The sequence below is a fragment of the Rana temporaria genome, chromosome 3, assembly GCF_905171775.1.
Source record: "Rana temporaria chromosome 3, aRanTem1.1, whole genome shotgun sequence".
Lineage (NCBI taxonomy): Eukaryota > Metazoa > Chordata > Amphibia > Anura > Ranidae > Rana > Rana temporaria.
In genome coordinates, this window is record NC_053491.1 from 302,983,526 (window position 1) to 302,998,400 (window position 14,875).

Sequence of the window (14,875 nt, forward strand, 5' to 3'; positions counted from 1 at the left end):
CATCGGTTTGTTTTCCATCGGTGAAAAAAAATAGAACATGTTTTAAATTTTTCCTATGGATAAAAAAACAATAGAAAAAAACGATCGTCTGTGTGGAAGTTCATCGGTCAAAGATCCACGCATGCTCAGAATCATGTCGATGCACGCTCGGAAGCATTGAACTTCATTTTTCTCAGCACGTCATAGTGTTTTTGCGTCACCGCTTTTTGGCGCGGTCGGATTTTTGACTGATGGTGTGTAGGCAAGACTGATGAAAGTGAGCTTCATCGGATATCCGACGAAAAAATCCATCGGATTAGATTCCATCAGATATCCGATCGTGTGTACAAGGCTTTATAGTGTGATCAGTGCTATAAAAATGCACCAATTACTGTATAAATTACACTGGCAGGGAAGGTGTTAACACTAGGGGGCTATCAAGGGGTTAAATGTGTTACCTGGGAGGTATTTCTAACTGTGGAGGGGAGGGGACTGACTGAGAGAAGAGTGAGATCGTTGTTCCTGATCACTAGGGACAGACGATCTCTCTCTACTCCCCTGACAGAATGGGGATCTGTATGTTTACATTGACAGATCACCGTTCTGGCTCTCTGTGGAGCGATCACGGGTGGCTGGTGGACATTGCGGCCGCTGTGTGCCATGTGCGCTCCCACTGTATTTCTTGCACAAAGCGATGTACATCCACTTCGTAGAACTTGTGAAAAAGCACAATGGATGCCTGATGACAGAAGGCCCACGAAGCATTAAGCGCTCGATAAGAATGCGCCGTAACAGGGAAAGGAGGAACCCGATCCCTGACAGAATAGCCCAGATTCCTTATCTATCCGATCCATGCAGAAAAAGGTTGCAGAAGAAGCAGACATCCCCTTTCTTGGCCTGTCCGTGCGTACAGAGAGCCTGACCTCCAAAAGACTCAGTGGCCGGCAAATAAATCCGAATCCCCAAACCACATCCCGGGCAGATATGGCAAATTCCTTGGGATGTGTTGACCAGGGACACAAGTAGGGATGAGCTTCAAGTTCGAGTCGAACTCTTGTTTGACTCGAACATCTGTGGTTCGCTTGTTCAACGAAGATCGAACATTATGGGTCGTTCGCGCCAAATTTGAGTTGCGCAGCACGGCCCATAATGCACTGCGTTATCGCAGTGAATTGCTGGCTGATGATTGGCCAAGTATGCACTACGAGCCACATGCTTTGGCCAATCACAGCGCCCTCAGCACAGAGAGCCATAATTGGCCAAAGCCAGGGTGCCTTTGGCCAATCATGGCTATGGGGGACTAAGCACATGCCCCACACTATATAAGGCCACCTGCATGTCGGCCTTGTGTAGTGTGTTTCGGCATTCAGAGAGAGAGAGAGCGAGATTGTGGTTTTATTTCAGTTAGCAAAAGCTAGATTGAGCAGGCAGTTGATTGAGCTAGTTAGATCCAGTGTTCCAGTTTATTTAGTATATATATATGCATTGCACGCTTTGTATATGTGTATGTATATATATATATATATATATATATATATATATATATATATATATATATTCACTGTAGACAGTTTAGCTAGATCTCATTGCAGAGCGTTCCTGTTATTCTATTCCTACTGATAATACAGGCAGGCAGTTGATTGTGCTAACCTGCATTATATTAAGTCAGTGTACTATATACTGGGCACAGTGTGCATGTAAAGCTGAATGCAGACTATTCCTTTTCTATTACTAAAAATACAGGCAGTTGATTGAGCTAAGCTGCAGTATATTAAGTCAGTGTACTGTATACTGGGCACAGTGTGCACGTAAAGCTGACTGCAGACCATTCCTTTTCTATTACTAATGTCAGAACCATGGACGTATCTCGGCATATAGCCTACACATACCGTCAGAATATTTATTCTGAACTATAAAACATTATTGTATTATGAAAATATGTATATCTGTGCTTTGGGAGAAATACAATTTTCCTACAATACAAGATATCTAAAATTCTTTTATCCGTGCTATTTTGAGGACAAGCAATACATATATAAATAATAATATTTAAAATATATATATTTATTAATTAAAAGGTACAGTGCAAAATCTAAATCAGGTACAATTCGTATTACAAAAATTAATTGATATGCTTCTATAATCAGAAATAAGCGATGGCTGAATGTTTAGAGACTATTTACAATATTATGACAAGGCATTCATAGCTCTCATATTTAAATCATCTTGGCGTATTTAAAACCTTTTAGCTTTTAGTGACATAACCTTGACATTGAATTATCTCTTCTCAATAACAAACAGATCTCTTGCCACTGCTACATAAAACACAAGGACAAGATGTCCTGTGGACAGTTCTTGATAATTTGGCCAAGAATGTCTTTTTAACACACAAGGCTATCTCTACTGCATCACCTGTTTAAACATATCCCAACATTAGGCCATTCACTAGGACTCACAATGATATTGTGATCGATATATGTAATAACAAGTATCTATATACAGTACGTCTGTGCGTTACTTCTGTAATTGCCTCTGAGGTATCTCATGCTGCAGTTAAAGACATTCCAGATACAATTAACACTTGCTAAGATAATAGAGTGGCCACAGTTGGTATCTGTTTAAACGACCTATTGCATAGAGGATGTAAGATCAAAATTATACATTACCAGTAATTAAGAGATCTTTCTGTTTGAGAAGGGAAAGTCCTAATGAAGGACTCTTGAGAGCCCCTACATGTTTGCGGTCACTCTCTGCTTTCCAGCTTCCTTCCAGGGATCAGAGCAGCTTCCAGAGATCAGCCATCTCTCTCCCATCAAGCTTCTTCCCATCAGACCCCCTCTCTGTCCTGAGTAATCACTTTTTATCTCTCCCAAGAAGTGGGTGTGTCACATCACTATCACATGACTGCCGATGTCACATAATAATATGTTTTGATAAGTCTATATTGAACCAATGCCGATATTAACCTGTAGGGGGCAGTAGCGTGTAAGGAATTATCCCTAATGATGAGGTCAAGCAGAGTTAATCATGACTTATGACCTCTCTAACTTGGGCCTATAAAACCCCCCCATAAATTGTCCTGTATGTCAAACAGTTGTGAGACATCTTGGCAACGTCTAAAGTTATGATTGAGATAAGGTTTTATGATCAACACATATGCCTTGGAAAGTTCCTTTAAACTAATGTCGGGCTGTGATCAAGGCAGTCTAATACTTTGAAGTTATTTTAGGATCTTATACCTGGGACCCCAGTAGTGTCTATGTATTAACGAGTAGTATTATGTGAATTACTGATATACATGTTGTTGGTGTGGCATTATAAAGATACAATACTATTTAAGATGCAGTATATTATTCCACCGAGATTGTGAATAAGCCCCCCCTTAGTCTCATAGTACCAAGCTTGTAACAGCATGTTCTCATCAGACCCTTATCTACAGATGCCAAAGCTTCTAATTTATGGTCTGGGATACATGTACACAAGAACCAGGTCTTCTTGTAAGGCAGAAAACCGCTGTATAGATCTTTGACTTGATATTAACCTCCTAGAGAGAGGATAAGATCCAACAATGGCTTTAGTATTGTTCATCATATATATATGGATAGGAACACTACGAAAAATATACTTGTGCAACTTTATATGTATTCTTTTAACCCCAAATGTTCCGACAAATCCCCCCCACGTTCTTTCATACAGTAGTGTGGCGAATAGCCAAACACATGTTAAGAAACGGTGTCCGAAGAAATATCAGTGGTTAAAAAGATATGGCCACATTATTATTTTTCTTTATATTAAAAAAAAGAAAAATGTTCCTCTCTTCGTCCATATGATAAAGAGTGTTCTTGTATGACTTGGATCTTCCTTGACGAGTTCAAGTCTTTATAAAAACAAAATGAACTGTTGCAGTGGTGGTGTCTCCCCCCCATTTCAAATGTAATAAAAACAAAACTGGAAAATCAGCAATTGAAGAACTCTTCAGTGAATCCGCTCTTGTAGTGTTACAAGCTGTAAATGGGACTCAATATCCCTTCTTTCGACGGATATTCTTAGATTCAAATGACCAAGGGACTTCTGCAACAAATCTTTCTTTCCGACAATGCGAATCCTGGAGTATCTTGCTTCATGACTCCTGATGAAGGATTCGATGTGGCGGCAGGTTCCATCCGGAACTGGGCATCACGGATTAACTTCATCCAGACGATCGCGGTATCTTTTGGTGGTTGACTTCGTCTTTACCAATCAACAATCTGGTCTGGAGTGTGGTTTGGTGACGGTTCCCTCCGGAATGGGATGCCAAGGATTAACATCATCCATGCAACGTTGCGTCTTTGGTAGATCACTCCACCTTTACCAATCAACGATCTGGTCTGGATTGTCAATCTTTTTCTATTGGAGTAAATAGACAGTATGAATACATATTCTTATTAATTAAGATTTACATTTTCTAAATATGCTATATATATATGATATAGCGATTGGTTAACTATATTTTAATTAACTAAAAATCATCAACGATGTAATGATAATATTATTCTGCCATGAATGGCAGGATCAACACTAATGCTGAAGTATAAGTTTTGGAGATCTGTAAGTCAAGAGAGAAATATCACAATGTCATTTTATTACATTACATTCTCTTGATCCTGTTAAGTCTCTTCTTATACATTACCTTCCAGCATTCTTGGTTGGAAACTAGGATGACAAGCATACAATTTCATATTTCATACCATACCCAAACATGTTCTCAATTCACTGATATTGGCAGATACTCTTGACCTCATCACAGTCTCCATTTTCTTCTTGTGCGAGACCTAGGCTACGAACCGTAGGCCTCAGGGGATGAACCTTGGAGCGACACCATTGGTCTTCCTGAAATGAAATTTCAAACACCCGCCTCCCTCAACTGGTTAAGAACATATCTGGACCCTGGGATACGCTTTTCAAACATTTTGCTATTCAACAAAAATATCATCCACCTATGTTAAACTTTTTCTTGAAGGTATATCAGGCCTTGGCCTCATGTAAAATACCAAACAGAAACAAAATCACATTCAAAACATGAATTTATCTGACCAAGTTACATTCTGTTTCAGTTGTACTATTTCTTACCACCGTTAACTGCCAGCTTGTATGGGTCTTCAGGACTTACCTGAATGTTCCACCATCATTGGGCATCATTTAGTGTGGTGAAATACTTAGCGCTTCGTATTTTTATATCAAGCATTGGTCAATGTATGGCACAGCTTAGCTGTACATATATACTCGTTTATGTAGCTGTTTTAGATCAGCCTATAAACGCAATGACCATTTGGTTTAAGAATATCAAGTATAGGATTATCATAAGATCCGGTGCACTGATCCTACAAAGCTCCTTTCCTTTAATTTCCTAATGGTCTCCACTAGCGAAATATAGCAAGCTAGGGAATGACAACAATGTTTGATTTAAAACACAAGGTACGTTTTCACTTGGATCAGATTGGATCCTGGCTATGTGCATGTCTATTATACCACATCACAGGAATCTTTTCATAAACATATTTTCTTGAACTCTATGAAAACTTTTCTTTCATGAGTGTGATCTTACTGAAATCTTTTCTGTGTACATCCTGACTGTGAAACATTTTAATGCAGCAGGGTTCTTTTAAAATCTTCGGCCTATATATACATGGCCGGGTAATAATAAAACGTATTAGTACCTGTCTGAGTAATGACCTTTGTGGTACTAATATGTTTACTGCATCTGGCAGTAACCAAGATTATATTTGGGCTTCATGTTCATTTATGAAACTACTTGGGTTATATTTTAATCTGGACCACTTTGGTATTTACCAGATCTATGTGCATAACAAAGCAATGTAATATATCGTTGTCAATGTACACATGATATATTGGGTCATTGATTATCAGGAATAAATGATTGACTGATTATTCATTTATTTATTTCCTGAAGGGCGTGAGTACCTAAATAAAGGAAAATTTATTATCATACTTACCGTAATTTTCCTTTCCTGATGGACTCCATGGCAGCCTACGTGTGGGTTAATCCCGCCTCCTCTCCAATGTGATAGGACCCCATACCCATAAAAGTTAACTCACCAGTAGCACCAGTGTTCCGTAACTATCCCGACTCCATAATTTCAGGGTGGGAACTCCGTCTGCCATGGAGTCCATCAGGAAAGGAAAATTACGGTAAGTATGATAATAAATTTTCCTTTTTCCTGACTGACTCCATGGCAGCCTACGTGTGGGAAATAACTAGCCAAACACACGGGTGGGTATGCTGAACAGAAATATATTTAATTTGTCCCGTCAGCCGACAAGACTGATAAACCAAAATTTACAGAAGACAGTGCTGCAGGTTCAACACAGTAATGGGACATAAAGGTGTTTATAGAAGACCAAGAGGCCGCTCTACAAATAACGTCTGGCGCCACATGACGGGCTGCTGCCCAGGAAGCTGCCATCCCTCTCGTGGAGTGAGCTGTTACCGCCTGCGGAGGAGCCAAGCCCTTTGCACAATAAGCCTGTTGTATCGTCTGGACAATCCAGGATGCGATTGTTCTTGAAGATGCCTTCTTCCCTTTGTTCTTGCCTGAATGCAGGATGAACAGGTGATCAGATCGTCTGAATGTAGATGTAACTTGCAGATATTCAGTGAGTATCTTGCCCATATCCAGAGGGTGAGTCTCATCAGAATCTGGGTTTTTAAAGGTAGGGAGAACTACTTCCTGATTCTCATGGAAAACCGACGAGACCTTCGGTTTGGAGCCCAGCATGGGTATCAGAACCACTCTGTCTGGAAAAAAGGTGAGAAATGGCTCCTTGTGACCTAGAAAACCGATCTCGGACACTCTCTTGGCCGAGGTGATAGCTACCAGAAAGGCTACTTTGGCTGAAAAGTTCTTCAACGAGGACGGGGAGGGCCCCGACATACTAAGTCCATTCAAAAAGTCAAGTACTAACGGGAGATCCCATTTGGGGAATCTTGGCTTCCTCAGAGGTCTCAATCTTGAGGCTCCACGAAAAAACTGTTTGATTAGTGGATGGGTTGCCCAAGGAATTCCAGAAAAGGCTGAAAGTGCTGAGATTTGAACTCTTAGTGAGCTTACAGACAGAGGTAGGTCTAGTCCTGATTGAAGAAAGCTTAGGATGTTTTGGATTTCTGGGTTCTTGAAGGAACTGCCCGCGGTTAAAGAAAATTCCACAAACTTAGACCATATTCTACTGTACACTTTATTTGTGCTTCCTTTCCTTGAGCTCATAAGGGTAGAGATCACCCGAGAGGCGCAGCCAAGGGTTTCTAACCTTTCCCTTTCAAGAACCAGACCGCTAGTTTCATTTGAGCCGGACAGGGATGGAGGAGCGTTCCCTGGGAGAGAAGGTCTGGTCTGCATGGTATTAGAATTGGGTCCTGAAGACTCAGGTGAACCAGAAGAGGGAACCATGGCCTGTTCGGCCAGCATGGAGCCACCATTGTAATTTCTACTTCTTCCGCAAGAAGTCTCTTCAGGAATTTCAGAATTATTGGGATCGGGGGAAAGGCGTACGCCCTCTGAAACCACCACCGATCCGTTAGGGCATCCGTCCCGATTGCCTGGTTGCAGTAACCTCTTGTGTAGAATTTTTTCAATTTGGCATTGTTCGGAGAAGCAAAGAGATCCACTTGGGGATTGACTCCCAGGGACAAGATCCAACGGAAGGACTGATCGTGGAGAGACCATTCGTTGACGTCCACCTGAGTTCGTGATAGGAAATCCGCTTGGGAGTTCTGAATACCTGGAATAAAAACCGCCGTCAGGTTGACTAGGTTCACTTGGGCCCATTTCATAATGGGCTCTACTTCCTGGAGAAGGGATGAGCTCCGAGTCCCGCCTTGTCTCTTGACATATGATACTGCTGTGGTGTTGTCCATCCTTAGTATTACTGACCTTCCTTTCAGCAGTTGTGAAAAGGACTGTAGGGCACACCAGGCCGCACGAAGCTCCAGGGTGTTCGAGCCTGGATTGTGGAGGCGAGCGTCCCACCTGCCTTGCGCCATGCTTGTGCCGCACAGGGCCCCCCAACCGGAGCCACTGGCATCTGTCGTCACTGTGACCCACGAGACTGGAGCGATGGAGTGACAATTCAGCAGATTCTTCGGTTGAAGCCACCAGAAGAGGCTGCCCCTCATTGACGTTGAAATGTGGATCCGCTGATTCATGCTCCCTGATTTCCACTGCCTGAGAAAGCCGGATTGGAAGGGACGTAGCCTCCAGAGCGCCCATTTTACCATTGGTGTTGTGGATACCATTGTCCCAATGATCTTCAAACATTGATGAGCTCTTAGGTGACGAGTACTCAAGGCCCGGGAAATCCTCTCCTGAATTACCGGAATTTTCTCTGTTGGTAGAGAGATGGTCTTCCTTACTGTGTCGAATTGAGCACCTAGATAGGTTAGACACTGAGTTGGCTCCAGATGGCTTTTTGCCAGGTTCAGGAGCCACCCGAATTCGGACAAGGTCGCGATGACCTGATCCCTCTGTGCCAAGAGAAGGGTCTTGTCTTGGGACAGGACCAGGAGGTCGTCCAGATAATGATACAGACGAATCTTCTTCAGCCTGATGAGAGCTACCAGAGCCAAAAGAACTTTGGTGAAGACCCGTGGGGATGTTGTTAGGCCGAAGGGTAGGCACACGAACTGGAGGTGTTCCTGGTTGACATAGAACCTGAGGTATTTGTGCAGCTCTGCTGCTACTGGGACGTGGAAATAGGCATCCTTTAGGTCCACGGAAATCATCCAGTCGCCTGGCTGTATTGCTTGTTGGATGGTTGATAGAGTTTCCATTTTGAACTTTTTGTGTGTTATAAATTTGTTCAAATATGTCAAGTCTATGACTGGGCGCCAGGTACCGTTCTTCTTTTGTACTAAGAAGAGAGGGGAGTACACCCCAAGAAACTGTTCGTCTTTTGGGACGTGTATCACTGCTCCTTGAATCTTCAGGAGGTGAATGTAGTCTAGAAGGACCTGTTTCTGCTCCAGTGACCCTGGAAGAAGGGTGGAGATGAACTTTGGACAGGGAGGACTGGAAAAGGACCATGCGTGTCCTGAGGTCACGGTCTTGATGACCCAAAAGTCCTTGATTGAGGCCGCCCAGACGTGCCGATAAAGGAGTAGACGAGCTCCCACACGATCCGCTTGGGCGGGCGTTGTCTCAAAAAGATTTCCCCTTGTCGCGTCCAGTTGACGCCTGAGTAGTTGGAGTAGGTTTCCGGTAGGAGCCTCTACCTCTGCTCCAATTCCTTCTGTAGTTTCCACCAGGCCTGTAAGCACGAGCTTCCCTAGCGCGGTCCGGGCTGTATCGCCGAAATTGAGGCATTTTTCTTCCCGTTTGGCGCTTGTCCTGAGGAAGGAAACCAGACTTGCCGCCCGAGACTTTGGAGATGGCATCATCTAGCTTGTTGCCAAACAGGGTTGATCCTTCAAAAGGAATCTTGCACCAATTCTGCTTCGATGATGGGTCGGCAACCCAGGGGCGTAGCCAGAGGGCCCGTTTCGCGGTCACAGAAGAAAGCATAATCCTGGCTAACAGGCGGATTAAGTCAACGGAGGCTTCGCCCAGGAATGCGACCGCCAGTTTTAACTCTGCCGTGGCTGAGTTCTTGGCTAGTTCTTCAGAGACGCCTTTGAGGAAAGAATCAACGTTTTCCGTCCAGGCTTCCATGGCCTTTGATAATGCCGCTAAAGCTAGAGCCGGTTTGCAGGCTGTGCCCGCAAGGCCATAAATTCTTCTGAGGTCCTGGTCCATTCTTCTGTCCAGGCCATCTTTGAAAGAGACGGAGTCAGCAATAGGTAAAGTGACGTGTTTAGCAAGTCTCGTTACTGCCGCATCTACTAGAGGAACATTCTCCAAGTGTTTGACCTCTTCCTGTTTGAAGGGATAGAGCTTTGAGGCTTTGTTAGCCATGGAAGATTTCTTGTCCACCTTGCTCCATTCCTCTTCAAAAATACCCTTTAGTTCAGTCAAGAACGGGAACGTAGGGCGTTCTTTCCCCAAGCGTTTAAAATATTTTTTCTGCTTGGCTGGAGAAGCGGGTTGTTCTTCCCATAAGAGAGCCTCTTTAATCGCTTTGACGAGTGGCGTCACCTGCGCGAAGTCAAATTCTAAGCCTTCTTCGTCACTCTCTAGGTCACCTTGAGGAGAAGCCGGAGTGGAGGCTTGAGGCCGGGAAGGACCTGGATCCTCTAGGATCTCCAAGTTTGGAGAAGCAGACCCGTCAGTGTTGGTCTGAATCTGCGTGTGGGGCATATGCTCTTTTAGAGTTCGTTGAACCACACGTTCCACCAGAGACTCGATCCGATGACCTTCAGTCTCTTTTTCCCCGACCGCATGGGCGTAGCATCGGTCGCACAGTGACTTGCCCTCCGGGACATGAGTGTCACATCCCCAGCAGGCTCTGCGATCAGAGCGACTATCATGGCGGTGGGAGCGGTGTCTTGAGGAGGAATGTGAGCGTCTCCTCCGGTGGGAAGATGTAGATGGAGAACTCCTTTTGGATTTTGATCTGGAAGAATGATGCGGTCTGGCAAGGTCATGGGACTGGATTGCGGAGATAGGATCTGGATCAGGAGGGCTTTAAAGAGAGACACATAGGGAGGAAAATTGTCAGACAACACATATTGACTGTGACTTCCACCCCTAGCCCCGCCCTTATCCTGCACATACCTTGTGCGTGAGGGCTGGCCACCTGTAGACGGTGACTGGTCCATGACTTAGGACCTGCGTAAAACAGCGATACGGATCCGAAAAGGAAGAAAACCTAAAGTGTCAAATAATGGAAAGATAAATGCATTGTCCCTTTAAGATTTTTTTTTTTTTTTTTTTAAAAAAACCTGTTATTATTATATATTTTTTTTTTTTTTTTTCTTTTTTACACAAATGAATAAATAAATAAATTATTAATACATTAAATAATTTGAATGACCAACATTTTAAAATCGCTTGCACAGATGAGAAGCAATACTATATGCTAGTACAACATGAAAGGCTAATACAGCAGGGGGAGCCCTGCTCACTGACCTGGCAAAGAAGAGTATCGCTCTTTGCAGCTGCACGCCTGATCAGGGAACATCCCAATGTGCATAGGCGAGCAGCCGCTTTTTAAATCACCCGCCGGTGACGTCACCTGTCGTCCGCGCGCCTGCGCGGTACAATCGATGCGACGGCGCGTGCGCGGCCGCCGCAGATTCGACAGACTGCGCATGCGCGAAACCAGGCCTCGCTCTGAGAGTGGGCACAGCGCATGCGCGGGGTACTGGCGCTCGCGACCAGGAAGCAAAGTGCGAGCTGGAACGCAGAAGCGCTCCAGCCGCCATGGGGACAAAAACAGACACAGAAAGACAACAAATAATACAAATAGGCGACTGCCATGAGAGAATAGGACCTTGCCAGCCGTGATGAGACGTCTTCAGCACACATAGCAAACGCCCAAAGGGTTGCTGCAAAAGCTCTCCACCCGCCCATGGCTGGGATCCGAGCTGCACCGCTCAGGTGTGCCATCCTATTCCTGTCCTGAGAAGTTTCTAAATTCATGGAGGAGGAAAAAAAAAGGAACACTGGTGCTACTGGTGAGTTAACTTTTATGGGTATGGGGTCCTATCACATTGGAGAGGAGGCGGGATTAACCCACACGTAGGCTGCCATGGAGTCAGTCAGGAAATTTATTTTAGGATTGATCAACTATTTTAATAATTTCTACTAATGTGATTATATTCCTGGCATAAATATGAACCTCATAAATATTCCCCAGGTCACTGACTTGGGGGGAAAATACCATACAATCCCAGTAGGATTACGTATAATTGCGAAGCTCAATAGAGTCAGCATACACTGTATGGATGTGAGCATTTGAGAATATCACCTTCCAAGCATACCTCTCAATTATATTCCAGGGGACATACACTTTAGTATGATCCTCCTGTCTGACCCCTTCTTTTTAGAGGAAAATCGGAGATGCCTGTATGAGGGTGCCATCTAAATATGGATCTCACTTATACTCACTGATTGTGAGAGAACCGAAAAGGTTCACATGTATGGCCTCATTATTATTTTTATAAAATCACAATAGGATATAAATATTTTTAAGGAGATCGATACCCATATGTAATCGATCGTGGGCATATTAATTATACCTGCGGGAATATAAATTACTTCATTCCCTTTTAAGTTGAAATACAACTGAGTTTTTTATTTTAATTTGATTTCAGGGCAGTGCTGAAATATTTACCAAGTCAGCATAAAATAAGTAATTTTAGCTGATGTATTTTTCAGAAAATAAATTCTTGGATTTATTTTAAATATTTCTGAAATAAAAGAATTGCTTGGATTTTTTTTGAAATATTCATTCTAATGGTATCCTGTTATTATAAAATACCTGTAAGGAAAGCAATATAAAACAAACATATTCTTTGGAATGAAATGACATGGAACAGTTTTTTTTTTTTTGTTTCACTTTGTCAGTAGTGTGTGTTTGTATAAGCAAGGAGCAATGCCCCCCACTGGTATCACACAGACATTCTTTAAACCTGTCAGTTTCTACAAAGCCATGTCTTGGCTGCTCTTTTCACCCCCCCTCCTTTTCACAAAGGAGGGTGTGAAAAACTCCTTTCAGAGAAAGGAAAAAAAAACGTTTAAACAGACATTTAAATTTTTGAACATCTCAGCCAGGTTTCACTTTCTAGTTTTTTTAGAACTGAGTGTAACTTTTTAATTGAGAGGAGCTTCAATTTTGTTCTTGCTCTTATTAAGACATTATTTGAGCGGGCTTTTTAAATTTATTTTTGAAGCTCTGGTTCTGTAGAACCGTAAAAAGGATGGTGTTCTGTTTAACCAAACCAATCCATTTTTTAGGGTAATAATCCCTGGCCATAATAATTTTTACTTTATTTTATTTGGCAAAGCCTTACCAAATAATCGGGAAAATTCATGGCTTCAAAATCTGGGCTTCTTGAGAACTTTTAAAAGTTCTGTGGTACTTTGATTGGGTTTAAATTTGAAAGTACCCATTGTCCTTACTGCAGCATCGGCTGACTTATAGGGACCAAGCTCTGTCTTCATTAACCATACTCCTCTGATAGAAGACATTACCTGATATTTTGCAAACTGTCTGTGATGCAGACCAATTTCAGTCTCTGCATCAGCAGGACCGGCTGCACTAAAAATAACTTTAGTCTTTGTCATTTTTCAATATTGCATCTAACAATGGCAATACAAATATTCATTTTTAAAAATCAATATTTTTTTTTTTCAAAAAAATAAAAATTAATAATGACAAAAATATATATAATTTTGCACAATTATATTACTTGTCTCAAACGTTGACAGATCCCGGACGAGCCCCCATTTATGTCAGAACCATGGACGTATCTCGGCATATAGCCTACACATACCGTCAGAATATTTATTCTGAACTATAAAATATTATTGTATTATGAAAATATGTATATCTGTGCTTTGGGAGAAATACAATTTTCCTACAATACAAGATATCTAAAATTCTTTTATCCGTGCTATTTTGAGGACAAGCAATACAAATGAATATTTAAAATATATATATTTATTAACTAAAGGTACAGTGCAAAATCTAAATCAGGTACAATTCGTATTACAAAAATTAATTGATATGCTTCTATAATCAGAAATAAGCGATGGCTGAATGTTTAGAGACTATTTACAATATTATGACAAGGCATTCATAGCTCTCATATTTAAATCATCTTGGCGTATTTAAAACCTTTTAGCTTTTAGTGACATAACCTTGACATTGAATTATCTCTTCTCAATAACAAACAGATCTCTTGCCACTGCTACATAAAACACAAGGACAAGATGTCCTGTGGACAGTTCTTGATAATTTGGCCAAGAATGTCTTTTTAACACACAAGGCTATCTCTACTGCATCACCTGTTTAAACATATCCCAACATTAGGCCATTCACTAGGACTCACAATGATATTGTGATCGATATATGTAATAACAAGTATCTATATACAGTACGTCTGTGCGTTACTTCTGTAATTGCCTCTGAGGTATCTCATGCTGCAGTTAAAGACATTCCAGATACAATTAACACTTGCTAAGATAATAGAGTGGCCACAGTTGGTATCTGTTTAAACGACCTATTGCATAGAGGATGTAAGATCAAAATTATACATTACCAGTAATTAAGAGATCTTTCTGTTTGAGAAGGGAAAGTCCTAATGAAGGACTCTTGAGAGCCCCTACATGTTTGCGGTCACTCTCTGCTTTCCAGCTTCCTTCCAGGGATCAGAGCAGCTTCCAGAGATCAGCCATCTCTCTCCCATCAAGCTTCTTCCCATCAGACCCCCTCTCTGTCCTGAGTAATCACTTTTTATCTCTCCCAAGAAGTGGGTGTGTCACATCACTATCACATGACTGCCGATGTCACATAATAATATGTTTTGATAAGTCTATATTGAACCAATGCCGATATTAACCTGTAGGGGGCAGTAGCGTGTAAGGAATTATTCCTAATGATGAGGTCAAGCAGAGTTAATCATGACTTATGACCTCTCTAACTTGGGCCTATAAAACCCCTCCATAAATTGTCCTGTATGTCAAACAGTTGTCAGACATCTTGGCAACGTCTAAAGTTATGATTGAGATAAGGTTTTATGATCAACACATATGCCTTGGAAAGTTCCTTTAAACTAATGTCGGGCTGTGATCAAGGCAGTCTAATACTTTGAAGTTATTTTAGGATCTTATACCTGGGACCCCAGTAGTGTCTATGTATTAACGAGTAGTATTATGTGAATTACTGATATACATGTTGTTGGTGTGGCATTATAAAGATACAATACTATTTAAGATGCAGTATATTATTCCACCGAGATTGT